General features: G+C 42.8%; 1 long non-coding RNA gene across 4 annotated transcripts; it reads right to left on the bottom strand.

Moving 5' to 3' along the window:
- LOC143271810 (uncharacterized) lies at positions 1–26,231 on the bottom strand. Of its 4 annotated transcripts, none has more exons than XR_013048996.1 (3): positions 25,409–26,231; positions 3,906–23,417; positions 1–1,920 (listed from the first exon to the last, which is right to left on the bottom strand). It is a non-coding gene; the product is annotated as an uncharacterized LOC143271810 (long non-coding RNA). The 4 variants fall into 4 exon arrangements; XR_013048995.1 differs by lacking the exon at positions 25,409–26,231 and adding an exon at positions 23,710–25,397; XR_013048994.1 differs by lacking the exons at positions 1–1,920; positions 25,409–26,231 and adding an exon at positions 24,344–25,331 and having other exon boundaries at positions 23,202–23,417.
- Between the last annotated feature and the right edge of the window lie 1,540 nt (positions 26,232–27,771).

The following is a 27,771-nucleotide window of genomic DNA, read 5'->3' as shown; positions in this document are numbered from 1 at the left end:
GGGTCATCTTTCCCTCAAGCAGTGGGTGCTGTGTGTGGGGAAGCACCTATATTTGCATCTTCTTGGTGAGTGATACTGTGTAAGCATTCACTAAGGACTGGAGCCACTGATGGTTCTGCCCAAGGCTGTAGCCAGAAACCTGCTTATTCCTCAGGAAATGTGTGATGATGGAGGATCATGGGCTTATATTACAGAACCAATACAAGATGAATGGAGTGATTGGGTGTCATGCACGTTAGGGCTTAAGAGAGGAGAGCATTATGCTACATCACATTCCTTTGCTACAGCTTCCCTCTCCCTCGGCTTGGGTCTGGCCATCCTGTCTCTTGTCTCACAGTATCTTCACTTTAGATGTGTTTCTACGCCCAGTTTTTCCCTTCTTTGGGACACTACTTGCAGTGGATTAGGTTCCATCTTAATGATCACATTTTAATTTGATTGCCATAAAAATCCTCTCTCCAGATCCAGTCACCCATAGGAACTGATGCTGAGGACTCCACACAGGGAGTTCTGTCTGTGCCCAGGCAAGCCTGGGCCCACAACAAATATGGCTGTGGGTGGCAGCCTCTAGAGAAAAAGAGAGTGCTGAACTCCTCAGGGGAGCCAGTCAGGTATTTTGGTGAAGGTAGGATTGGGAAAGAGCACATATTATATGGAAAGAGGCCTGGAAAGGACACTTCCTGGTAGTGCCTTATCTTCAGTCTGTTGACTAAATTGTACCAGGTTTTTCTTTTTGGACCACCAACCAGCTTCCAAATCATGACACGGAGACTTACTATTAGTTTTGAATGCTTGGCCTAGCTTAGGCAGATTTCTGGCTGGTTCTTTTAGCTTAAATTAACCTGTTTCTCCTTATCTGTCTTTTGCCTCAGGGCCTTTTACCTTTCTTCCTTCTGTAGATCTTACTTTTATTGCTTCTCATGCCTGCTGGCTGGTGCCTGCCTGGCAGTGGCTGCCTGGATTCTTGCCCCAGGCATGTCCCTCATTTTTGACTCTCTTCTTGTTCATCTCTGTTCTTCTCACGAGTCTAGACTTGCCCTCCTATTTATTCTCTCTGCCTGCTAGCCCCATCTGTCCCTCTCCTGCCTAGCTACTGGTCCTTCAGCTCTTTCTCTTGTTTTGTTTTGTTTTGGAGACAGGGTTTCTCTGTGCAGTTTTGGTGCCTGTCCTGGATCTTGCTCTGTAGTCCAGGCTGGCCTCAAACTCACAGACATCCACCTGGCTCTGCCTCCCGAGTGCTGGGATTAAAGGCGTGCACCACCACGACCCAGCTTTTTTTGTTGTTGTTTTTTTCCTTCAGCTCTTTATTAGACCAATCAGGTGCCTTAGGCAGGTGAAACAAATGCAACACATCTTTACATAATTGAACACACATCCTTATTGTTAAAGAAATGCAGCATAAATAAATGTAACACACCTTTACAAAGCTAAAGTAATATTCCACAGAATAAACAAATGTAACACATCTTTGCTTAGTTAAAATAATAGTCTACAACATTAAATCTTGGGAAAAGCTCAGCCATGGAGTAGCCCCCTTCCTAATTTGCATGTTTCCACTTGATCAAGGCTCACCCAACAACCCAGGCCCTTTGTTGATGGAGTATCTTACAAGGTCAGCATGGGGCATCTCCTTCCTGTGCTAGCTTCAGGTGCTTTAAGCAGAAAGACCAGGCAATCGTTGGCCTATACCAGAATTAAGGCAATGTCAGGCTTTACCAAAAGACCTAGAATCCCACCACTCAGAGAAAACAATTTAGTGTCTTGCTAGACAGTGTTCCTGACATCTCAGTGATTGGTTCCAAGCCTCCAAGGCTGCCTACATAGTCTGCTGATGCTCATCTCCATGTAGCACGGTGCGGTGTTTGCTCACAGCCTCATCATCCTCCTGTGCACATTAAGTCATCTCTAGGGGACCTGTAACTACAGACACAATCCCAATGCTTTGTAAATGGTTGTGCTGAACTGTTTAGGGGTGATGAGAAGAAAAATCGATATATGTTCAGTATAGATGCGGGTTTTAAAAAATGTTTTGATCTACAGTTGCTTGTTGACTGCAAGGATGCAGCACTCAAAGATGCAGAGGACAAACTGTCTTTCTTGGTTCTTACTATTATTCTGCACAGATACCTGTTTTTATCAAAGTGGCTTTAACCCTGCCTGCCACTTCTGCATACTTACTGCATTGTAGATCTTCAGTTGTTACTGTGATGGCTAATATTGATTGTCAACTTGACTACATCTGGAATCAACTAAAATCCAAGAAGCTGGGCTTGTGAGGGATTTTCTTTGATGGATCATTTGAGGTGGGAAGATTTAGTTTGAATCTGGGCCACACCTTCTGGTGGCAGCCCCCACAAAAGGACATGGAAGAAGGATGCTTTTGCTTTTTGCCTGCTTGCCTCACTCTCATCTGCCGTGTTGCTGAGGCATTCCTTCGCTGCTAGAAACGCTATTCCTTCATATCAGAGCCACTTCTTTGGGATTCCCAAATAGACAGAAGACTAGCAGTTCTCCAGGATTCCAGCATCAAATTGGGACTTCTGAGACATCCAGTCTCATGGACTGATTATCCCTTGCCTTTCTGTTGGGAGATAGCCACTGTTGGACCACAGCCTGTAAGCCACTCTAATAAATTTTATCAGTTCTGTTTCTCAAGAGAATCTTGACTAACATAGTTACATGATTGTTTTAGTTGTGATGGATAGGAAGGTGAGGCAGGAGTGGACTGTTTGTTTAAAATACTGGTTCTTCTGACCATTAACAAGCACTGGGCCCCCTCTTCATATTCTACCACTATGGACAGAAGTAACAATCACCTACCTCACAGGGAAGGTAAAATGTGCTGCTACAAATTTAGAAATCTTAGTGACAGATCTTATCCTATTCTGTTTGTGGCTCTTCAGTGTTCCATTCTGTGGAAGTGTCATCATTTATTCCATCATTTCTTTCTGTTATATACACTTTAAGAAAAATAATCAGTGTTCCCTTTATCATGTGTATCATGCTAAAACTCTAAGTGCCAGGCAGTGGTGGTGTATGTCTTTGATCCCAGCACTGGGAGGCAGAGGCAGGCAGGTAATTAAACAAAGGCAGCACAGATATAACACATCTTTACATCATTAACAAAGGCTGCAGAAAGAAATGTAAGAAATTGTTTTGCCAAGTTAAAGTAATATTCCACAACACAAGTCTCTGAGTTTGAGATCAGCCTGGTCTACAGTACAAGTTCCAGGACAGCCAGGGATACACAGAGAAACCCTGTCTCAAATAAATAAACTTTGAGTGCATCAGTGATAATTTCCTTAAAATAATATTCATTGAAATGAGAGTGCTTGCTCGTGAAGCACAAACATCACTTAAGACCTCAAGTCTCCATCATTGAGTCCGGAGCTGTGCCAGTCTGCTCCCACAAGCTCCTTTGGATGATTTGTCTCCGCCCTTTATTGCCAAGGTGTGGGAATTTTCACTTAAAAACAGTATCTGACAAGTTGATGAACCTCAAAATCTCAGTATTATTAATTTTTTCTTTCCTCAGTACGTTTATCTATTACCATTTTATGGTAAACCTGTATTGTATAACAGGATCTGTTCCTGAAAAAGGACATTTTTAAGAGGGTGTCCTGTAGCCATATACCCCCATGACCAGTTCTGTAAAAGGTTGTGTCATAGATTTCCATATTTCTGTTCTACTATCATTATTTAAGAGTCTCAAAATTCTACCAAGGTTTCTAAAATTTGGTAAAATATACAGTTCAATTTGGGGACAACATGATGTTGTAGTAAACATTGCTCACCAGGAACAAGGCCAGCTCAGCACATGGAGGTCTTTAGAGGCCATAAGGATGTTTGTTCCAGAATTACATTTATTTTGAGGAAATCCGTTTTAAGGCTTGTTTTTCACTTACCTTTCCAAATTGAGTGTGCTTTATGAAGGAAACTTCTGCCCATTTTATCTTCTGTTTGGTTGACCCTGAGGCCCCTCACAGTCTCCGCTAACTTCCATTTCGTCAGCTCTTCCTGGTTTGCTTGTCTTCTGCTTGTTTTTTCTCCTGTGTATCTCCTGGTTCAGCACTTAAGACACAGCCTTAGGCCCACTGGGGGGTTAAGTGGGCCAAAGCCACCAAGCCCAACACCTGAGGTGGATCTCCAGGACCTACACTGTAGAAGAGAACTGACTGCTGTATGCACAAACACCCCACACACACATAGACAACTGTAATTTAGCATATAGTCTTTCCCTTATTTTTGCTATAAAAATATATCTAAAAATAAATGGCAATTCTAGGAGTGACAGCGCACATCTGACCCCAGCACTCGGGAGGCAGAGCCAGACAGGCAGGACTGTGACAGGCTTTCTTTTGAGCCACCAACCAGCTCCCAAATCATGACCTGGAGATTTGTTATTAGTTATGAATGCTCAGCCTTAGTTTATGCTTGTTTTTGCTAGATCTTATGACTTTTAACCTGTTTCTCTTCATCTATATTTTGTCTCAGGGCTCTTTACCTTTCCTTTCATTCTGAATATCTTACTTTGCTGCTGTCTCCATGTCTGGCTGGTGGCTGCCTGGCTTCTGGCGCTAGGCATGTCCCTCTCTTTCTCCTTCATTCTTCTCCCCAGCTTACTACTTACTCCAAATTCCTCCTCCTACTTACTCACTTCGCCTGCTAGCCCAGCCTATCCCTCTCCTGCCTAGCTATTGGCCATTCAGCTTTTTATTAGACCAATCAGGTGCTTTAGGCAGGCAAAGTGAAACAAATGCAACACATCTTTACATATACTGGACAGAAAGTGCCGCTGTAGCAGAGAGCAAAGTTTCAGACTCTGAACTAGGTTGTTGCATTCAAGGGAACTGCAACAAATGTTTGGTTGTGAGTCTCTTCGTATCTGGAGCTTTTTGCATCAGGTTCATTATGATTTGGTCATACAAAGACTTCAAGGCAGCTGGTGAGCCAGGCCCTGATCTTGGGCTTTCAGTGAAACTTTAAGACCGGCATCAGAACTGATTTTTTTAACTTTTCAGACTTCAAAAATGGAATTGTTTTGTGTATGCATATATACTTTATTAACTGTGGTAACTCATGAATAGTTTTGTGCAGGAATGATGTACTGATGAGTAGGAGTTGGGATAAAGATTTTGCTGCTGGATTGGAGCAGCTCAAATGCAGAAACATTTTCTTGTTCTTTGTGTGGATAATGTTAGCCTGTATTAATGCACCCTATGTTTTGGTAGCAGAAAATGTAAATAGTTCTACTAAGAGATTGCTTTTGGATGTTTGTTGAAGTTTCTGAAGTGTAAATAGTTCTATTAAGAGTTTGCTTTTGGATGTAAGTTTGTGAAAATTGTAATTGTATATAGTAATATTCATACTAGAATTATGATGTTAACCTGTTAATGTTAATGAATCATAGAATGGCAATGCTTAGGAGTCTTTAGATTCGATGTGGTTGCATCAGGAGTTTACTGATTTATTGATGTGGTTGCATCAGGAGTTTGATTCAAAAAAGGTTTGATGCAACTAAAACTACTGTAGTCATCTTAGACTCATTTAGAAAGGACATTCTATCTTGACCATCCTCTACTCTTTTACTAGGAGGAATAGCAGCCACAAAGAGCAGGTGTATTGCCATGATTATTCCAGCTACTTGTAAGCTCTTAGTGGAAAGCTGATTCAGAGCTGCATAGAGTTAAACTCTGTACCCTCACTTGAGACCTTTATATTATAGAGTAGGGAATCTGTGGGGGCTCACAGAGGCTCCCTAGTAAGGCCTTACTCAAGGTCAGAAAGTCTGAACTTGCTTTACCCATCAGGACTGGATGATTTGGACAAAGGCGTGGTGACCAAGTATTTTGAAGGGTCTATACTTATTGATACTTGATACTTCTACCTTCAAATGGAGAGGTCTTTTGCCCCTCACTTTGCTAAAAGGCCCATTATGAATAAAGTTGGGATGACTGGGTATTGACCCAGGGCCCTTTCAAAGCTATCCTATGTCTCTGTCTTTCTCTTCATCTAAGCAAGTAAAAGTCCTTGCTGAGGAAGCCTGATGACCTCTCCTGAAAGGTGTCCCCTAGTCTCCACAGGGGACACCTACACTAACGCACAAAGTAATGAGGAGAATAAATAAAATTAAGTTTAAAATTTTAAAATAAATAATGGTTCTTCTGTAAAGTCAGAGATTGCCTTTGTGGATACTCTCCACCGACATCCTGTGTTCATATCATGTATTTAAGAAGGAATAAATGAAAAATAAAATTCAAAGTAACAATTACTTTATTTTGTAGTGGCAGTTCATGTTGAATGTGTCTATGTTATATGGTCTAAGTGTATGTTTGTGGGTATGTTTCCATGTGTATGAACACACCTGTGTGTGTATGGAGGACCAAGGCAGACAGCAGGAGTCCTCAGTCGGTCTCCACCTTACTCACTGAGGCCAGGGAGCTCCATGGAATGCAATGCAGAGCTCGATGTCTAGTCTGGCCAGCCAGTTCGCCTGTAAGATCATCCGATGTAGTTTCCTCATAAGAAGACATCACAACTGGGTATGATGGCATACATCTTTAATTCCAACACTTGGGAGTCAGAGGCTGGTGGACCTCTGTGTATGTGAGGTCTGTATAGTGAGGCTCTATCAGGAGAAATAAAAAAGACATCATGTGAGGCAGGCTGACAGGACAACAGGATACATTGTCACACTGAAGATAGACACTGGACTGGTGTATAGCCACAGTGATAACACACAAAGCTTGCTGAGGACCACAGTAGCAAGCACAAACCCATAAAGCACTCTGTCATCTCCTCACAGGAGTACAGGACTGCCATCACCTCACAGGAGGACAAGACTGTCATCTCCTCACAGGACAGGACTGCCATCTCCTCACAGGAGGACCAGACTGCCATCTCCTCACAGGAGGACGGGGGTTCCCTGTCTCTCACTCTGGTGTGCTCATCAACCCCTGTATCTCCTTAATTGGACAGTCATGCAGGGTGTGGTGGCGAACACCTTTAGTCTCAGCACTCAAGAGGCAAAGGCAGGCTGATCTCTGTGAGTTTGAGGCCAGCCTGGTCTACAGAGTGAGTTCCAGGACAGCTAGGGCTACACAGAGAAACCCTGTCTATAAAAACAAACAAAGGAGATATACACTCAGGTTAAGAGTGTCTGAGACTGGAATTATGTGGCTGCTGCTGGCTTCTAGGTCACGCTGTCACACCACATCCTGGTCCTGCTAATCCAGCCATGGGTTTGGGGCAAGGCTCGTGTATGTGGATCAGATGACAGACTCTTATCGGTCACGGGATGCTTCATTTTCAGTGACAAAGGGACATATTCCTTCATCAGGATTTTTTTTTTTACTCCAATTTACTGCTGAAGAAAGGTTTAAAATATTTCACACAAAACCATAAAGTTTTTTCTGTTAGTTCCTCAGTTACCTTCTTCACAGCTGTCGGCCTCTCTCTGTGCTGGTGAAAGTACGTAGGCCCAAATACCATGAACACTTAGTAATGCTTTCTTCTTGATGCTCAGATGAAATAACATTGTTAAAGGAAGCCTAATCTGTTTAACTTGTCAACATCTAATTACTAAAGCACAGAAATTTATTGTTGGGACAATTTGACTATTTTGCTAGAGGTGACATCAGATAATATAAAAAGATAATTGAATGTTGCTTTTTATGTTAATGTCTGACACTAAAGAGAAATGGATCTCATTGGATTCAGAACAGTTCTTGTGATACATCACACACAGAGACTCTCGCTCCTCCTGGGATCCAGGGTATGTGTGATCCATCCTTCCCCTTTCCATCTGAGAGTCTTCAACAAGAGGGTTGCCAGCAACCCTCCACTGACAGCCTTCCTTTGCTGCTCCTGCACAAGTCATCAATCACATCTTTGTTTGCGTTACTGTGAAGAAAATATTTTTATTTATATCGCGTGATGTGATGCTAAAAAAAAATTTTAAAGAATTTAACAAAACCAAAGTCCTACTTCCTCCCTCCTGAAATCAAAACAAACTAATGTGCTGTGTGTCATTTTATTCTTGGCTTTATTATTTTTGGAACCATACAAGACTTCTGTCAGACATGTTGAATGTTAAAAGGAAAGAGACCCCTGGCAAATGGGGAAAGCCAGTTACAGAAAATGTGCTGTTGGAGCTAGGGAAACACAAGGAGGGCCTGGGAGAAGTCAGCCCCCACCCCCACACACACCCAAAACACAGACGGTAGACTCACGTGGAAGAAAACTACCCCAGCAGATCTCCGCCTTTATTCTGTTTATACAGAAGACAGAGAACAGAATGGCAGATGTCAGTAAACCGCCTTTCCTTGCCGTATCACAAAGGAAGGTGGAAAGCTTTGCTTCTGATGAAGAGATTGCATGACAGGGTTGACTATTTTGCATTTTAAATATCACCAATATTAATTCACTGAACTTTCAGGAGCATATCTCTGTGTACTGTTTGGTAAAAGCACACTTACATTTAAATACCAATTAAAGGATTTAATTTGATCTACTTAAACACAAAGAAGGTTGGGAAAATAATACTTCAATTTTGAATCAACTAAATTCTGCAAAGCTAAAAGGGGGTCTTGTGGTGATATTGTGTTCCCCAAAATATTGTACACCCTAATAAACTTATCTGGGGTCAGAGAACAGAACAGCCACTAGACATAGAGGCCAGAAAATAGTGGCACACACACCTTTAATCCTAGCATTCCAGAGGCAGAGATGTGCCTGGATCTCTGTGAGTTCAAAGCCACACTGGAAACAGCCAGGCGTGGTAACAAGAGCCTTTCATCCCAGGAAGTGATGGCAGGAAGTAGAAAGGTATTGAAGGCGTGAGGATGAGGAACTGGGCCTGGTTAAGCTTTTAGGCTTTTGAGCAGCAGTTCAGCTGAGATCCATTCAGATATGATGACACAGAGGCTTCCAATCTGAGGAAATAGGATCGGCTGAGGAATTGGCAAGGTGAGGTAGCTGTGGCTTGTTCTGCTTCTCTAATCTTCCAGCATTCACCCCAATAACTGGCTTCAGGTTTGATTTTATTTAATAAGACCACTTAGAAATTCATCTACAGGATCTGAAGAATCATATGAGGAAGCAAACCTGAATTTCCAATGTCATTCAACCAGCCCTCCCAGGTGTCCTACTGTGTGAGACTGTGCCAAGCACCAGAGATGTACACAGGAGAAGACAGGCTGTGATTGGCATAGGAAATGTCCCCAAAGGCACATTTGGACACTTGGCTCCAGCAGGTATTGCAGTTTGGGATGATTGTGGAGGCTTTAGCAAGTGGGACCAATTGCCCTAAACCAGTCAGTAGAGGTAATTCTGAGAGCTCTACCTATGTTGGTTCCAGCTTGTGTTGGTAATTGTTTTTGCTCTTTTGGGGGGCACACCACCCAGCTCCCAAATAAATTACACATGGAGAAATACTATTACTTATAAATACCTGGTCCTACCTTGGCTTGCTTCTTGCCAACTTTTCTTAACTTAAATTATCCCATCTATCTTGGGCCTCAGGGTTTACATCTTTCTCTATTCCTGTATAACTTTTCTTTCTTTCTTACTCCATGTCTGGCTATGTAGTTGGGTGGCTGGGTGGCTGGCCCCTAGTGTCCTTTTCTCCTTCTCTGGCTACTCCTTCTTTCTTCTCCCAGATTTGTCCTTCTATTTCTTTTCTTTGCCTGCCAGCCCTGCCTACCCTTTCTCCTGCCTTGCCACTGGCTGTTCAGTTCTTTATTAGACCATCAGGTGTTTTAACAGGCTCAGGAACACAGATTCACAGAGTTAAACAAATGCAACATAAACAAAGGTAACACACCTTAAAATAATATTCCCCAGCATTCCCTTCCTTTTTTTTCTCAAGAAAAATGAAAGGTTTTAACTTTAACATAGTAAGACTGTATACAATAAGAACAATTATCAAGTAAAGAATACATTCACAATGTACTGAATTCCAATTCATTTGTGTCTGGTAAATTTAAAGAAAATACTCTATAATCTATCCTATGTTAGTAAATCCAAAAATTTATACTTAATTTACTTCTGTCATATCTAAGGAAAACTGCAACTGTTACTATCTAGTCTTCAACTCCATCAAAGGCCCCAGAGGATATAATATTATTTAAGTAAGCAAAAAGTGCATTGCAAACATCTTTCAAAAACTCTAGAAACGACAGAGACATCTAACTGCCTGGACAGTCACCCAAAGTTTCTCTGCAACATTGGGGCATCCATCTTCAGCCTACAGGCCCTACATATCTGAAAGACTTTTCAATGAAGCAGGAAATTTGAAAGACTGTCCTGCCTATGTTGGCAAAGTTTGTCAGTTGCTTTCCTTTGTGTTCTGCAGAATATCTGACAGTTTCTTCTGTGACATAGGAACCTGAAAGACCACCCTGCCTTGTTGTGGCAAAGTTCAGCAGTCACTTTCCTGTGGGTCCTGCATGTCCAGTTTATACAACATACTCTCAAGCAGTTCAGGCAAGAGCAGCTTCTTGCCCAAATGGCTAGCCTTGCCACATTAAAAGCAAACTTCATAAGGAATTTCTTCAATGCCCATCATCTCTGGAGGAAATTTGTACAGCCAGGAACAGATATGTCTTATTGTCACGAAAAGCTCTAAGTTAACAAAACAGCTCAAAAGCCATTTTCTGTGGGTCTTTCAAAGATTTGGAGACCATATATTGCTGTGGGATGTCCTTCTGTATGTTGTGAATGTGTATTGCTCTCATTGTTAATAGTAAAGCTGATTGGCTGGTAGTCAGACAGGAAGTATGGGCAGGACAACCATACTAAGGAGGGGAAGAGAGTAGCAGAGTCAGGCAGATGCCAGCTAGCCACTGAGGAAGCAAGACATGTAAAAAATGAGGTAACAAGCCACAAACCATGTGGCAAAACATAGATAGGAAATATGGGTTAATTTAAATGTAAGATCTAGCTAGTAATAAGCCTGAGTCATCGGCCAAACATTTATAATTAATATAAGCCTCTGAGTGATTATTTGGAAATAGCTGTGGAATGAAGTGGGACAGAGAAATGCCTCTGTTTACAATCTATCTATCTAAAATATATCTCTACAATGATCTGGAAAGCATACCTAACATATCTACAAATTTGATTGTTATGAATGTCTAACCACTAACCTATGTTTCCTGATTATTCTATATAGTTTATAGTAATAGATTTCAAAAACTAGAACTTCACCATACATTTCCAAATGACCTGCATAGGCACAATACCTCAAACAAAATAGAAACATACATACAATATGTTGTAATGAAAATAACCTTACATTTTTTATCAATATACAAAAATCCTTTAAACAAGAGTAGAAACATATATACAGTATAACAAAAATAGCTTTAAATTTGTATCAATATGCCATATTTCCCTATATGATAACAAACATCCATAACCCACCAAATAACCAAAAGCCACCCAGACTCTCCAATTCTTGGGAATGTGGGCATAGTTTTCTCTAGACTGCTTCCTGATATCTATGAGCAAAGGCATCTTTTTTTAGAGGTCCCTGAGAAATTTTGAGATAATGGCCAAGTCCTGGAAAGACCAACTATAACCTTTGTTGATAGGTATCACCTGTTAAGAATCAAGAGGTCTTCCCCAATCAAATCTGGCCCATATTATTCCTGAAGGAATCTACAGTCTCTCATCTCCTGTGGGAACAAAACTCCAAAGCATTTTTGATTTCCACTTGACAAGTATATTTTTTACTTCTTTTTTAAAGTTAAGACAGCTTTAAAATATCTAGGTTTGTTCAAATTTGCAGTCCTGTTCACAAGTCCATGTCTTCCAGCAGCCGTCTTTTGCTCATTACCACTCAAAAATTCAAAATCAACACAATAACATACAGAATCCAGACTCCCTGTGTATTTCCCATCTCTACACAGCTTATTTTTTATTACTTTTACTCTCTCTTTAAAGACCTTATTTTTAAACTATTTCTTTCTTTCTATGACTGTCTATACTCTTTTTCTTTCTTAAGCCTATGCACATTGTTAAACACACTGTAACATGTTTAGAGGTTTTTCTCCATCTGGACCTCTTTTACTTCATATCTCTAGTCTTTTTTGACTACACAACAAACTTTAGATTGCTAAGCTATACCTGGATCCTCCATGCATGGCTCTCAGCTGGCTCTGCCCATTTCTGGGCTAGTTAAAGCCAAGCCTAAAACCCATGGCCTGGTCAGAGGTGCTTGACCAAGAACTGCATTCAGCCTTCCTAGAGTTCGAGGATACTGATGTTTGTGCTGTAGCAGGCATTTTTATTTAGTTTTTTGTTTCTACTTAACATTACTAGCTGTTCAAGGGCTCGTCAGCAGGCAGAAACTCTTAAAGGAGCTATATACTTTTTTTTTCTCAGCTTTCTTAAGCTCTGTATGGAAATTTGGCCCCACATTGGACACTAAAATGTTTTTTATTGTTTTTGCTCTTTTGGGAGGCCTACCACCCAGCTCTCAAATAAATCACACATAGAGAAATACTATTACTTATAAATACCTGGTTCTAGGTTGGTTTGTTTCTTGCCAACTTTTCTTAACTTAAATTATGCCATGTATCTTGGGCTTCAGGGTTTCTGTCTTTCTCTATTCCTGTGTAACTTTTCTTTCCCTCTTACTCCATGTCTGGCTGTGTAGCTGGATGGCTGGGTGGGTGGCTGGCCCCTAGTGTCCTCCTCTCCTTCTCTGGCTACCCCTTCTTTCTTCTCCCAGATTTGTCCTTCTATTTCTTCTCTCAGCCTGCCAGCCCCACCTATCCTTTCCCCTGTCCCACCATTGGCTATTCAACTATTTATTAGACCATCAGGTGTTTCAGACAGACAAAGTAACACAGCTTCACAGAATTAAACAAATGCAACATAAACATAAAAAGTAAAACAATATTCTTCAACAAGCCTGAATTCTGTTTTCTGTCCATACCATGCAAACAAGCTGCTGCCTCGAGTTCCCACTACTCTGGATGAAACAGCTCCCTCCACCATGCCTTAGGCAGGAAAGACTTCTTTTGGTTCAAAGTTTCAATGAAGTTGCAGTCTGGTATGGCAGGGAAGGCAGGGTGGAGAGCTGCTCCAACCAAAGTAGTAAAAATGTTCGGTATTTTGGTTCATTTTGATGAGAAAAGTCACTTACACAGACGTGATTTTTTAGCTTTAAAGAACTTCCCATTTTGGAGAGACAAAGTATCAATTAAAATATGAAGTGGTAAAAGAAAAAAATGAAAATAAAAATAACAAACTGTACTGCAATGTGGTAAACACAGTGACAAAGGAAGCCTTCATGGGAAGAATTTTAGGAGATGTCTTCATGAAGTTTTCTCACTAGACAGAATGGTAAAAGCAAGATTCAGAGCATGTGAGGGAGTGGGTGAAAGAATCATCTGATGTGTCATGAATGGCACAGGGGAGGGGAAGCCTGAACAGAGCTGGAGGCAGTAGAAGGTGGCAGAAGCAGGAGTCTGTCCGGCTCAGGCACCATGTAAGAAAGAAACTAAAAGCACTTTCATGTTGCATATTTGAAAAGACTTAAGAGCACAGGCAGAAATTAGGTCAGTTAGAATGCTTATCTAATATGCATCTATCTTTGGTAATGTGTAAATGCCACATGTTGTAGCATACTTCCCTGTAATCCTAGCACTTGGAAGGTAGAGGCAGCATGGGTTACATAAGATGAGAGTGTCCAAGACCATCAACAGAGGGAAGCTAATACCCCCTAGCCTGAGGTATTAGCATTTCAGAATATTAAAATAAAGGCCTGTGCTAGAGTCAGGGAAGAGAGTGGCTATCTCATGAGCACTAAGAAATTCGAGAAAACAGATGTGTAAAACCACATGCTTGACATTAGGTTTTAAATATTTTTATACAGTTGTAAGGTATTTTAAGACAGTCACTCACCATGGTCAACTTAAGGTTTCTCAATGAAGATGGTACACACTCCTGCTCACGCGTGTTCAGTTTTTCACTTTACTATTATATTCAAGAAATTACATTATAAATAAAATACAAATTTATTATAAAATAGTCCTTGTTTTAGATTATTTGGGCCACTAAGGGCTGGTGTAAATTAAAAGAAGGCCAGGCTTAGCTACTATGATATTTGAATAAGAAATGTCTCCCATGAGCTTGGGTATTTGAACGCCTGGTCCCCATTTTGGTGACATTATTTTGGGAGGTCTAGGAGGTGCAGCCTTGCTGTAGGAAGTACACTGTGGAGGTGGTCCTTGGGAGTTCTGTCCCTGCTTTGTGTTTGCAGTTTGAAGGTGTGAGCTCTCAGATTCCTGCTGCAATGCCTGCCACTTGCTGCCATGGTTTCCACCATAATGGACTCTAATCCCTCTGCAACCATAAGCCCAAATAAACTCTTTTTTCTCTCTCTTTTTACTTTTATTGATTCTTTGTGGATTTCACTTCATGCATTCCTATCCCACTTATCTCCCTGTCCTCTTGCATCCACTCTCCTCCCCTGCAACCTTATCCGCCCCCAAATAAAAACCAAATTTAAAAGAAAAACCAAACAACTCTTTATAAGTTGCCTTAGTTATGGGTGTTTTATCACAGCAACATAAAGCTAACTAGAAGAACTCTAGTGACCAGTAGGTCACATGTACTGACTGTGACTTTGCCTTATACTTTTTCATCTTACCATGGGGTTCTGGGAGAGATGAGTGGTGATGAAACATGCCTTTATTTCCAGCACTCAAGAGGCAGAGGCAGGCAGATCTCTGAGTTCGAGGCCAGCCTCGTCTACAGAGTGAGTTTCAGGACGGCCAGGGCTACACAGAGAAATGTTGTCTCAAAAAACAAAACAAAGACAAACAGAAACTGTGAAGTTCTGGGTTAGAACCCACTGTAAACAGTGCTTAGATTTGAGAAATATCTGATGCTAAAAACTTCCTTGTGGAATTAGCTTTTTTCATTGTCATTATTTGTATTAGGAACAACTACTAACTAACCAGAAGTCACGTGACTTGTAGGCAGAGTTCCCCTGTCCCGGCAGCTGCTCCCAAAGAACTAACACAGAGACTCAATATTAATTATAAATGCTTGGCCAATAGCTCAGGCGTTTTACTAGCTAACTCTTACATTTAAATTAGCCCATATTTCTTATCTATGCTTTGCCACGTGACTTGGTACCTTTCCTCAGTACAGCACACCCATCTTGCTTCTCTCTTCCTCTGCTGGCAACTTGGCCTTCTTCCTCTCAGCATTCTCAGTTTGGCTCTCCCACCTAACCTTATCCTGTTCAGCTATTGGCCAGTCAGCTTCTTTATTAAACCAATCACAGTGACATATATTCACATAGTGTAAAGGAATATTCCACGGTGGCTCATTGTATTTGGGCCCAAGCCTCAGAATACCTGAGTGTTGACACTGAGCACAGATGTCAGTCACCAGCTGCTGACAATGTGGCTTGGTAGATCAGGCCTGGCAGCTGCTGTCCCCATCCCCATTGCTTCTCTGTGTATTTCCTTGTCAGTGCTTCACAAGCCTTGGAGAGTAATTTATTAACCATCAATAAAAAGTACTAGCCATGGGCACACGCCTTTAATCCCAGCACTCATCAAACAGAGGCAGGTGGTTCTCTGTGAGTTTGAGGCCAGCCTGATCTACACTGTAAGTTCCATGCCATCCAGGCCCACATAGTGAGACCCTGTTTAAAATAATAATAATAATAATAATAATAATAATAATAATAATAATGTATCAGCTGTTGGTATTGTAAACTGGGTCCAGAGCCCGTGGCTGGGAGAGCACATGTGTTAGTGAGGAAGTTGCTGCTGTTGTTTTGCTAACTGGACACAACATACATGTGGAATTGCTTTCTTTGCCTTGTTTTTGTTTTTGTTTTTGTTTTTGTTTTGTTTTGTTTTGTTTTTCAAGACAAGGTTTCTCTGTGTAGCTTTGCGCCTTTCCTGGGACTCACTCTGTAGCCCAGGCTGGCCTTGAACTCACAAAAATCTGCCTGGCTCTGCCTCCCAAGTGCTGGGATTAGAGGCATGCACCACCACCGCCCAGCTTGTCAAAATTGCCTTCTAAATAATTGTGTTTAGCTCCAAAGAGTGTTGCTACCAACTCTGCTCAGAGAACCTTCTTTTCACAGGGGATGGCAGTTACTACTGAGACTCAGAACTAGTCAAGTATTAAGAATAAGTGACTACTAAGTGCTCATCTACAAATGGCACATCTATATCACCACTCCAAGACTTGGGGACATGGAAGAAAGGGTTGGGGAAATGCTGTGGGATGTTCTGTATGTCCTGTGGGAGCCCGTTCTTGGGTTCCTCGTGGCTTTACTCAGCAGGTCCGCATAGAGGATGATTAGGACCATGGGCCTGAGTGCAGGTGTCTGAGATGGTCTGCACTTGGCTGTGCTGGGGGATGGTCTGTATGTCAAATTGCTCTGATTGGTCAATAAATAAAACCTGATTGGCCGTGGCTAGGCAGGAAGTATAGGTGGGACTAACAGAGAGGAGAAATAAAAGAACAGGAAGGCAGAAGGAGTCACTGCCAGCCACCGCCAGGACAAGCAGCATGAAGAGATGCCAGTAAGCCATGAGCCACGTGGCAGGGTATAGATTTGTAGAAATGGATTAATTTAAGATATAAGAACAGTTAGCAAGAAGCCTGCTATGGCCATACAGTTTGTAAGCAATATAAGTCTCTGTGTTTGCTTAGTTGGGTCTGAGCGGCTGTGGGACTGGCGGGTGACAAAGATTTGTTCTGACTGTGGGCAATGCAGAAAAACTCTAGCTACAGGGAAAGTTTAAACATTTGAGACTTGGCCTGTTGACACTCTGCCCACATCAGGAAGGGGTTCGTGCCCACCCTTGTGATCTATAGGTAGTTGATATTTGCTGGGGGAGGGAGAGAAGTTTTCTTTAGTAGTGCGGCCACTAGTATAATGTCGGTGCTCCTATAAGTGACCTCTCACCCATGCCCTTGTAAGCAACCCTAATGAAATCCACAGAGTCACAAAGGAGAGAGAGAGAGAGAGAGAGAGAGAGAGAGAGAGAGAGAGAGAGAGAGAGAGAGAGAGAGAACACAAAAGTAGAAGAGAGACTAGTTGGGGAGAGAAGGGATCAACAGGAGTAGAAGGGACAGAAGAAAGGGTAATGGAGTAAGTATGATCAAACTACATCATATACACTGATGAAAACTTCATAATTAAATCCACGGTCATGTATAATTAATATATGTGAATAAAAACATTAAAAAGCGTTATCTATAAGTGCAGGATGGAAAGGTGGTGAATGAGTACAATCCTCGTGTCCTCTCAGCTCCCAGAACACCATATCTTAACACTGAATTTAATCTCTGTGCTACTTAGTTTTAATTCTCAGGTTGATTCACTATAGAGCCACATGGAAAGAGTCCCAATGAGGAACTGTCAAGATCAGCTTGGCCTGTGGGTATGTCTGTGGGGGATCCTGATCACACTGAAGTTAGAAGTCCCACCCACTGTGGTGATGCTATCCCCTAGGCAGATCCTGAACTATATTAAGAATGAAGACTGAGGAATGGTAGTGCATTTTTTTGGTTTCCAGTACTCTGGAGCCAGCTCTGTTTCTGTGAGTGTGAGACCAGCCTGGTCTACATAGAGCGTCCTAGACCTTCTGGAGCAATATAGTAAGACCTTGTCTCCAAACATAGTAACAACAAATCTGGAGTGAGCCACACAAGCATTCATGCATTCATTCTCTCTGCTCTTGACTATGGGTGTAAGTAGCTGCTTCATGGTCCTAATGCCTTGACTTCCCTGAAGTGGTGGACTGTAACTTGGAATTAGGAGGTGAAATAAGCCCTCTCTTCCTTCAGTTGCTTTTGTTAAAATATCTTAACATAGCAAGTTTAAAAAAAAAAAAACTATGATGAAAATTGGACCAGAGAAGTGGGATCATGGCCGTGGCTTTTAAACTTGGGAAGTGTTTTCTGGGAGGAATGTAGAAACAATGCTTAATGGGTCATTCTAGTGGGAGCTTGGAAGACAGCAATGTGGAGAGAAATAGACACTGAGATCTAGCACAAGTGTTCAGAGGAGAACAAGACCTCTAGTAGGAACGGGGGCAGGGCCATTCTTGTGATATTTCAGCCAAGAACGTGGCTCTATCCTGCCCGTATCCCCAGAACTTGAATGAACTTGAACTGAAAGATGAATGCCTGGTTTGTCTGGCAGAGGAAGTTTTAAGACAGGATAGTATCCAGGCTGTCATTGATAAAGAGATCAGCATCATTGTAGTGAAACCTGTGCTGCACTGAGACAAGAGGAGAGATGTCCTGACCACCCCACCAAAGCTCCATCTTAGAACAGTGCAAGAAAGCCTAAGCTGAAGGAGCTCCCTGCTCCTCAAAATCAGCTGCCTGCGAAAGTGTTCTCTCAGGGTCAGCAGCAGAAGTTAATACCACGGTAGCCTATGGGAACCAGGCTACGTCTTCATCGGACGGCAGAAGCTGGCAATGCCATAAAAATTGTCCACATGGTCTTGAAGGCATGAAAGATGCAAGATTGAGGGGGGTCACAGAGTACAGCTTAGGACAGACACTGTGTGGCTTGGTTTAAATCCCTATGGAGAGGCCTTAACGGGGCATTATTTGAAGCTGTAAAGGTGAAACATAAGTTGCAGTTGGAGACAACAGAATATTGAAGATCTTAAAACTCATGGACATCAAACAAGGAAAGCAGCAAGTTTGGAGTGGAGCTGGCCTGTCCTAGGAGAGAATTTGTGTGCGCTTTAGGTAGCAGATTTAGAGTTAGGACTGCCTTTTCCAAGCCTTTTGGAGCCCAGCCAATTACATCACATGCCCTAGATATGGGACATGGAACGTCAGGAGTTGTGTTTACCTTGCTTGATTTTGGTTTTGCTGTGATGTGATTGCTTTATGTCAAGTAAAGCAACTCTTCTGGAACAAGAAAGCTTTCTCTGTGTCCTTATACGTTGAAATTGTGTCACCTAGTTTTTATTTTATAGGTCCTTGTACCATTAAAATTTTTATTTTTATTTATGTGCATTATGTGTCTGAGTAGCTGCAGGTTCCCTCAGAGGCCAGAAGAGGGAGCCAGGCAAACTCCCTGGAGCTGGAGTTGCCTGTGGTTGTGGACCACCCGAGATGGATGCTGGGAACCAAACTCTGGTCCCTTGTAAGAGCAGCAAGGCTCTTAACACTGAGCTATCTCTCCAGGCTCCAAGATTTTATAATTTTAAGGTGCTAGAATTTTTAAAGACTATGGGACTTTTAAAGTTGGACTGTATTTTACAATATGAGATAAACATGAAACTTCAGGGAAGGGAGAGTGGAAGTGGTTTATGGATTAAAGTAACATTTGTGTGACACGCTGACAAGGTGTAGAGTTGTGATGGTTAGTTTTAATTATCAATTTGATACTATCTTCAATCACCTGAAAAGAGTCTCAATGAGGGACGGTCTAGATCAGGTGGCCTGTAGAGACTGTCTTACTAATTAAAGTGAGGTGTAGGTGGACCATTCCCTAAGCAGAAGATCCTGAGCTGTGTTAAGATTAGAGAGGCTGGAGGGATGGCTCAGTGGTTAAGAGCACTGACTGCTCTTCCAGAGGGCCTGGGTTCAGTTCGCAGCACCCACGTGGCTCACAACTGTCTGTAACTGCAGTTCCAGGGCACCCGACACCTACAGTAAACACACAAATGCACATTTAAAAAAAGAGAGAGTAGAGAGACTGAGCGTGAGTGAGCATGTTTTCATTCACCATCTGCTCTTGATGAGAGATTAGCTGTTTCAAGTTCTCCTTGCCTTGACTTCCCTGCAATGATGATCTATAACATGAAATTGTGAGCTAAAAGAAATCCCTTCTCCTCTAAGTTCTTTTTGTTGAGGGACTTTATCACAGTTATGGGTAAGGAAATGAAAACACAAAAGTTAAACAGAGAGCTCCTCTTCTAGTGTTCATATGAGTCCATGAATTCACAATTCCCCCAGAACAATGTTATTTCTAACTTCTGAGGCCTCTTTACATCCTGTAAACATACAACTGCCACGATGGATTTGAGACTGCCGCGTCCACTCCATCTTTGGCGGAGCTTCGAATGAGCTCTGCAGACCAAAAGAAATACAGGCACAGCTGCTGCCAGCTTGGTCACCAGTGATGTGCCACTTAGTCAAAAGGACACCCTGAAAAACACAAGAAAACCACAAAAAATGTGCTAGGCCTGGTGGAACAAGTCTGTTATCCTTGTGCTTAGGAGACTGAGGTAGGGGAATAGAAATTTCAAGGCCAGCTTGAACCATATGGTGAGTTCCAGGCCAGCCTGAGACCAGGAGACACTCTCTCTCTCTCTCTCTCTCTCTCTCTCTCTCTCTCTCTCTCTCTCTCTCTCTCTCTCTCTAAGATTTATTTATTATGTATACAGTGTTCTGTCTGCATGTATCCCTGCAGATGAGAAGCGGGCACAAGATCTCATTACAGATGGTTGTGAGCCACAATGTGGTTGCTGGGATTTGAACTCAGGACCTCTGGAAGAACAGCCAGTGCTTCTAACCTCTGAGCCATCTCTCCAGCCCGAGACTCTGTCTCAAAAACAAACAATTCAAAAATCTCACCAGCACAATCCTGTGTCAGTCTAAGTATTTTATGGTTGTTATGTCTGCTAATGCAACTGATCCCCAACTCCTCTAGCAACCTTAGCTCTTCTTTTTCCATTCTCCATCTTCTGAAAGGTTGACTCAGCACTGGTCTACACCTGAATGATAGGGTTCAGCTAGCCTCAGCATGACCTAGAGAAACAGGTATCCATATAGCAGTCCTCTAGAAAGTCTTCAGGAAGAAGGTGGGAAAGTGAGCATACATCAGAAGAAATACTCTGTGCCTCTGTTTATGCCAATGATCTATGTGCAAGAACAAAGAAAATTCAGATCTGAAGGGAATTTCTGTACACAAAATTATACATATGCTTGAGGGCTGAAGGTAGTGGTGTATGCTTGTAACCCTTGGTCTCGGGAGCAATGCCATCCTTAGCTACATGGATTTTGAAGCCAGCATGGGATACCTGAAACCCTGCCTCAAACACACACACACACACACACACACACACACACACACACACACACACACACACACACACGACAGGAGATAAAATTCATTGGTTGTGAGCACTTGCTACTCTCACAGAGCATGTAAGTTTGGAACCCAGCACTCATACTAGATGGATTACAATCATCTGTAACTTCAGGAGTTTTGACACTATCTGCTGGCCCCCACGAGTGTGTTCACACCCAAACACACACACCTAAAAAAATAACAACAATCTCAAAACAAACAGACAGCCAAATAGAAAACAAGGACGACTAAGGGCCAAGTGTGGTGGCACATTCCTTAATCATAGAACTAAGACAATTGATGCAGAAAAACTACCTCAAGGTTAAGGCTAGCTTCGATTATAGAGTTTCAGGTCAGGCTGGGCCACAGAGTAAGAAAGACCCTGTCTCAAAATAAATAAATAAGCAAATAAATAAATAAACAAACAAACAGGGGCTTGCAAAATGGCTCAGCAGATAAAAATCAGTTGCTACAAAAGTTGATAACCTGAGTTTAACTGCCAGAACCCAGGGTGTAAGGACAGAATCCACTCCACAAAGATGACCTCTGACCCCCACAAATGAGCTTTGGCATTTGCACCCTCACACACACACACAGGGAGATTTAAAATACAACAAAAAATACAGAAGCTTGACTTTCTGTAGAAAAATGCAGATGGCAATAAAATTAAATCAAAATGAAAGGGTTAATGAAAAGTAAACCAGCTGTCCAATAGGTCCAGTTGAAATGTATTTGGCTGGGAGAGTGGATCAGTAGGAGAGTCAGCAAGGGCAGGCTGAGTTCACCTCCAGCATAAAAACCAAACTAAAAAAATTTACTAACCTTTAAACTGAGAAATAAACCCTCCCTTCCAACAGTGTGTCTGCTTAGCGAGTGACTGAACATATAGTTAGAGGGGGGCCTGGGACAGGAGTCCAGCTCTTCACCCACACCCAACTGCTAGAGCTTTTCAAACGAGTCACTCCAGTACCCACGTCTTTGAAATAGACATAGCAGTAATCCTTTGTATGCCCTCGAATGTTCGAGGAAACTGAAAAGGATGCTCAGCACAGTGTTTGGCACACAGTGAAGTTTCCATACATAATGTTACTATATATAAACTTGTGATTATGTGTCAGCTGCCAAGGCAAAGCTCCTGGGCAAAGTCCAGGCTCACTTGCCGGGCACACTGTAGACTGCAGCCTGTCAGCTGCTGCCTGCACTCACTAATGGTTTTTACTTCATTCACGTTAAGCTCTACATGTCAATCATTTCTCAACAGCTCACAAAGAGTTTAATTACAAAAATTAATAATTTAAATGCTACACATTTTCATAAATTTGCTCCATTCATAATTACCCAAGTTTCACTCCCAGGGATAACTATGACCTTTTGCGGTTTATTTTCGGGTTATTACAAGTGTCAGCCACCACACTCTATTGACTTTTTTTTTTAATACGAAGAAAAACAAATTTTTTGAGACAGGGTTTTTTTTGTATAGTCCTGGCTGTCCTGGAACTCACTCTGTGGACCAGGCTGGCTTCAAACTCACAGAGATCTGACCGCCTCTGCCTCCCAAGTGCTGGGGTTAAAGGCGTGTACCACCACTGCCCAGCTACCAACTGATTTTTAAACATTATTTATTTGGGAGAGAACCCAGGTTCAATTCCCAGCACCCACATGGTGATTCACACGATGTCTGTAACTCCAGTTCCAGGGAGCTGACACCTTTTTCTGACCTCTTCAGGTACCAGGCATGTGCGTGGTGCACAGATACTCTTAAGTTTAAAAAATAAGTACTAAAAAAAATTTAGGGAGTGTGTGTATGTGTGCCCATGCCATGGTGAGCATGTGGAAGAGGCAGGACTTCACAGGGTCCGTTTTCTCTTCTACCACCAGAGTGCCATGGGTCAGACTCGGACATCAGGCTGAAGGGCAGGTGCCTTCAGGCACGGAGCCGTCTCCACTGTCCACCTCTGCCTTTTTGTTCATCCCCATATTATAACAGCCGAGGATGAGGAGGCCAAGACCACTGTTCGAGGAAGCCACACAACGGTGTAAGTTTCCCTTACATCTCTTACCTCTTCCATTTTCCATGCCTGCCTCCACACACCAGCACAGATTTAAGGAAGGGTCTGTAAGATAAATTTATTTAGCATCAAATCTCATTTGGTAGGAATCTCTCTAACAGGAAATGAGCTCATGTCTCTTAGAATGAAGCATGTCATTAGCTTCATCTTCTTTTCTGGAGGCTTCTGTTCCCGCCTTTGTCATTTCCAAGTCTTTAGTTCTTGCTGTGTAGTCAATTAAGTGAAATCATGTTATTTTATGTTTTGAAGAAGGCCTAAAGCTGAAGGTAAAAACTGTATCAATACAAGCCTGTTTTTAACTCTCCAATGATTTATCCTCTTTCTTAACAAGTAAATACTGAGCTTATTCAAAATTCTCTGAACATTTCCCATTTGTCTGTCTCTTATTTTCTGTGTTTCTCTTCTTCTTCATTATCTTTCCACTCCTTCATTTTAAACAAAATCTACTAATTTGATATTTGGAATTAAATAGAAAGATCAGTCATTTTTATTAATTTTTAAAGTTAGCACACACAATGCTGAGTTTCACTGTGGCATTTCATACATACATACCCATACTATTATTGGTCAGTGTTCTCCCCAGACTATCCTTTATCTTATTGTTCCGTATCTAGAAAATGTTGTTCAGCGAAAAAGAAAATCCTTTCTCGTTGCCCACTAGCGGTACTTTGGTACTTTCTAGTTTCTCTTTACTCCGACACGAGACTCAGATGATTAGAAACACACTTAAAACAATTTCCATATGTTCTTCAAAAACAATCCAAGTAATATAATTTCAGGGGATTTTTAAAAGGTCTCACCTATCCTGAGAATTTGAGAAACAAAAGGACATCATAAATTTAAGTCTATTATCAGAATCAGGATATTTTAACAGTGGAAACAAACTCAGAAAGCTATTCAGCCTAGTTTTAGTTTTACCCGAGTAGAAAATCTGTATTATCAAGATAAGGAGATATACCTACCTCTACATCTATGCACTCACACACACACACTTTTTTTATATAGACTAGTTAATTTTGCCTAATCAAATGAACTGTTACAGGTTCTAATTGTAAAGACAAAACGAGTTGTTTTTACAAGTTGGCTCCTTTGATTTCCCTCAATACCTATTTTAAAGGAAACCTTTATGTTGAACACAATAATTTTATTGCCTTGTTGAAGACGACTGCGTATTTTTAAACTGCACCTCGACGCCATCGCCCCAGTCCGCGATCTCAAACAAGTTAGCGTTCTCTTTCTGGGGTCCCCAGCTCGAAGGGCAGGGGCCGTCCGGGGCAGGGCCTCGCCCGCACCATCTTGACCCGGGAAGGGCGGGACCAACGACGTCCAGCATTCTCTGCGCCTCCGCCAATCACAGGGACCGGCCGGCTGCGGAAGCCGGGCCTCAGGCCGCCCAGGACGGTCGCGGGGAGCGCAGGTCCTTTAAGCCCGCGTTCCCCGGACCGCGACATCCGGGCACCGCGGGCGGCGTCCTCGGCCGTTGCCCGGCGGTCCGCGAGGCTGGGAACGGGACAGGAGGGGCCTCGGGACCCAGGCTGTCCCGAAGCAGCTCAAGGACGCCTCGGCCGGAGCCCGAACGAGGGTCGCGGGCGCTTCCCCGCGGGGCAGCGCCGCGCGCGCCCGCCCAACTTCCTGCGCGCGCTCTGGGGCGGGGCTGCGAGGAGCCAGCCAACCAGCGTAGGGCATCCCGGGCCCGCCCCCGAGTTCTGAAGTGGGCGGGGACCGGGGGCGTGGCGTGGGGGGACCTGCTAGCGTTGGTCGGGGGCGGAGCCGGTGGTGCGGTGAGGACGTGCTGTCTCCGTCCCTGGCTTGGCAAACTAGGGACTCGCGCGGAGTTCTTGGCGAGGCCAATAACCTGCCACGGTCAAAAATTTGGAAAGTTTGCACGCACTGGTGGAATATGGCCGTCTCGCGTTCTGGTGTTTTGAAAGTGGTTGCGTATTTTAAATGCGATATTTATTAAAATTGAAAGTTGGTCACCCTAATGTTTAAATACAGGAGTTGGGAGAAAGGAGCTCGGCACATTTTAAAACCAAACCCATTTCTATGAAATACTCTTCCAGGAAAGAAAAGATCAAGATTCTGTATCAACACTCGGATGCACTGAGTTCATTTGTGGGCGGCACCGGGGGGGGGGGGGGGAGGTGTGGATTAAAGGTTATTTCCAGAATTCGCGGTGAGGTAATGGTAAACAGCTCCTACCCCGAAATCTCATTTCCCCTCCCCAAATCAGAGCGCTGGGACCCCCTACCTATCTCACTGCAGGTCTTGGGATTCCGGGTATTTTTGAAGAAAAGGAAAATAAGTGCGGCCCGGCTTTGCTGGCGGCTCTCTCGAAGGTCTGGTCCACGCGCAATGCGCCCTCCTGCTTCCAGACCACCTGTCCTGAAATCCAAGCAATTTCACGTGGAGGCTGGAAATGTCTTTTAACCGGAGCTCAGCACCTGTCTTCAGACCTCCCACGTTTCGCATCTCAGCCATGGCCTCTTTCCTGCCCGGTCATCAGCCCTTCCGCGCCAACTCATCCAGCCCCAGAATCCGTTTCGTCCGCACGTCTGCTCGTGGCTCCCGCGGCTCCGGTGCGCGCCCCTGGCGTTTCCACCCGGATCCCCGCAGTTACCTGCCCACTGCGCGCGGCCTGCGCCTTTACCCCTTCCTCACCGCCACAATGGACTAAATGAATGCGTTCGTTTTCATCCGATCGCTTCCCTCTCGTTTTAAATCTTTTAAAGAAATCCCTGTGGCCCTCAGGATAAAGTCCCTTCTCTTAAAATTAGCTTTACAAACTGCACCTAATGCTCTATCTACTGGGTGTTTTAACCGAGGTTTGGTACTAATCTTCCTCCTATTGCAGCCAACCTGAAATTGCTTTCCGTTTCGGTACGACGCTCCTGCTTCTGCTGTCCCTCACTGTCTCCTGGTCTAGAGTGGTGGCTTCCTTCTCTTACCCCAAATGAAGACTAGGTATTTCCAACGCAGCCCTGCCCTTAGCCCCTCAGTACTGCAGGGTCCGGACCTCCCCTCTGGCTGTTTTATCCAACTCCAGCCCATCGCAGCTGCCTGCTCACCATTGTTCCCAGTTTCTAGGATGATCTTGGCAGTGTTTGGTCAGAGGATAATAACCCTATTAGCATACACACTAATGGGCACGGGAAACCAGCAAACCAGTAGCCTTAGACATTGTGGGTCGTCAATATATTTATATATTGCTGTATTTTTCTTTTTGGAGTTCTCGATTACAAGTTCATAAGAAATTTTATATAACATGATACAAGTTTTAAAACAAATTATAACGAAATTGTAAATCTCTTAGCAACGATGTGTGTGGCTCATAAAATAAATTTCCAGGCTGAAGCTTGATGGTACATGCCAATGTGGAGAAATGCTCATTTTAAGCTCGGATTGAAAGTTTAAAATTCAGCTGAAACTTATGCTCCAGTAATGACTCAGGGAAGGAATGGAGGAGAAGCGTCGAACTGCGAGTTCTAATTCCTTGTTTGTGATTGCTTGGTGCAACAACTACCAATATGTTAAGAAATTGCCTTAGCATTGCATTTAAAAAAATTGTTCAGGTACCCTTTAAAATTCCCCCTTAGTATGAAATGTCAGTGTAACAAGATGAAGCTCTCATTTTCCTGTGCTCTGTCTCAGGTAGCCATGCTGACATACCTGCCTGCAGCATTGTAGTATTTTTAAATATAGCCCTTTCCAGTAAAGCTAAACAAGAATTCTTTGTTGAGCAATGGAATATTTATAAGCAGGGATTCTCAACCTGTGGGTCACGACCCCGGATCAAATGACCTTTTCAACAGGGGTCGCCTAAGACCATCGGGAAACACAGATGTTTACATTATGACTCACAACAGCAGCAAAGTTACAGTTATGAAGTAGCAACGAAAATAATTTATCGTTGGGGGTCGCTACAACGTGAGGAACTGTATTAAAGGGTTTCAGTGTTAGAAAGGTTGAGAAAGGTAAGGGAATAAGACATTAGCATTGCTGATTGTTCCTTGGCCCCCAAATGACTTTCTCTTAGCAGTTCAACTAACTTGTTGACTTTGTTACACTTACGTGCAAAGAATAGACTTTTTAGTTTGAAAATACAGGTGAAAAAGAAGGGAGAGTGTTAGTTATAAAAAAAATAATAAGCGCAGGAGACATGAGATGCAAAAGTCAAGTGGTAATGTAATTTAAGCTTGGAAAAAGTACAAAGAAGTGAATGTTTCCATGCTCACAAGCTATTACAGCTTTAAGATCGTCTATGGCCTCACTTATTTAAATGTTATGGTTAAAAGCAACATTTAAAGCAGAACTATGCATTATGATTATTTACTACTTCAACAGAAAAATTCAAGTGTGTATCTTATCTCGTCATACAGAACATTCTAAATGATTGCTATAAACAGATGAGACAAGCAAAATGATGCCTAAAAATGGCTTCTCGGGCTGGAGAGATGGTTCAGTGGTTAAGAGCACTGACTGCTGTTCCCGAGGACCCTGGTTCAATTCCCAGCACCCACACAGTAACTGAAACTATCTGGAGTTTGAGGTAGCCAGCTCCGTTCGTGTTCTTTGTCCTGGTTACTTTTCCTGTTACTGTGAAAAACCCCTTGA

Source organism: Peromyscus maniculatus, chromosome 2 (assembly GCF_049852395.1).
Source record: "Peromyscus maniculatus bairdii isolate BWxNUB_F1_BW_parent chromosome 2, HU_Pman_BW_mat_3.1, whole genome shotgun sequence".
Taxonomy (NCBI): domain Eukaryota; kingdom Metazoa; phylum Chordata; class Mammalia; order Rodentia; family Cricetidae; genus Peromyscus; species Peromyscus maniculatus.
Note: the sequence above shows the minus strand (reverse complement) of the source record. Positions and strands in the feature narration are given on the sequence as shown.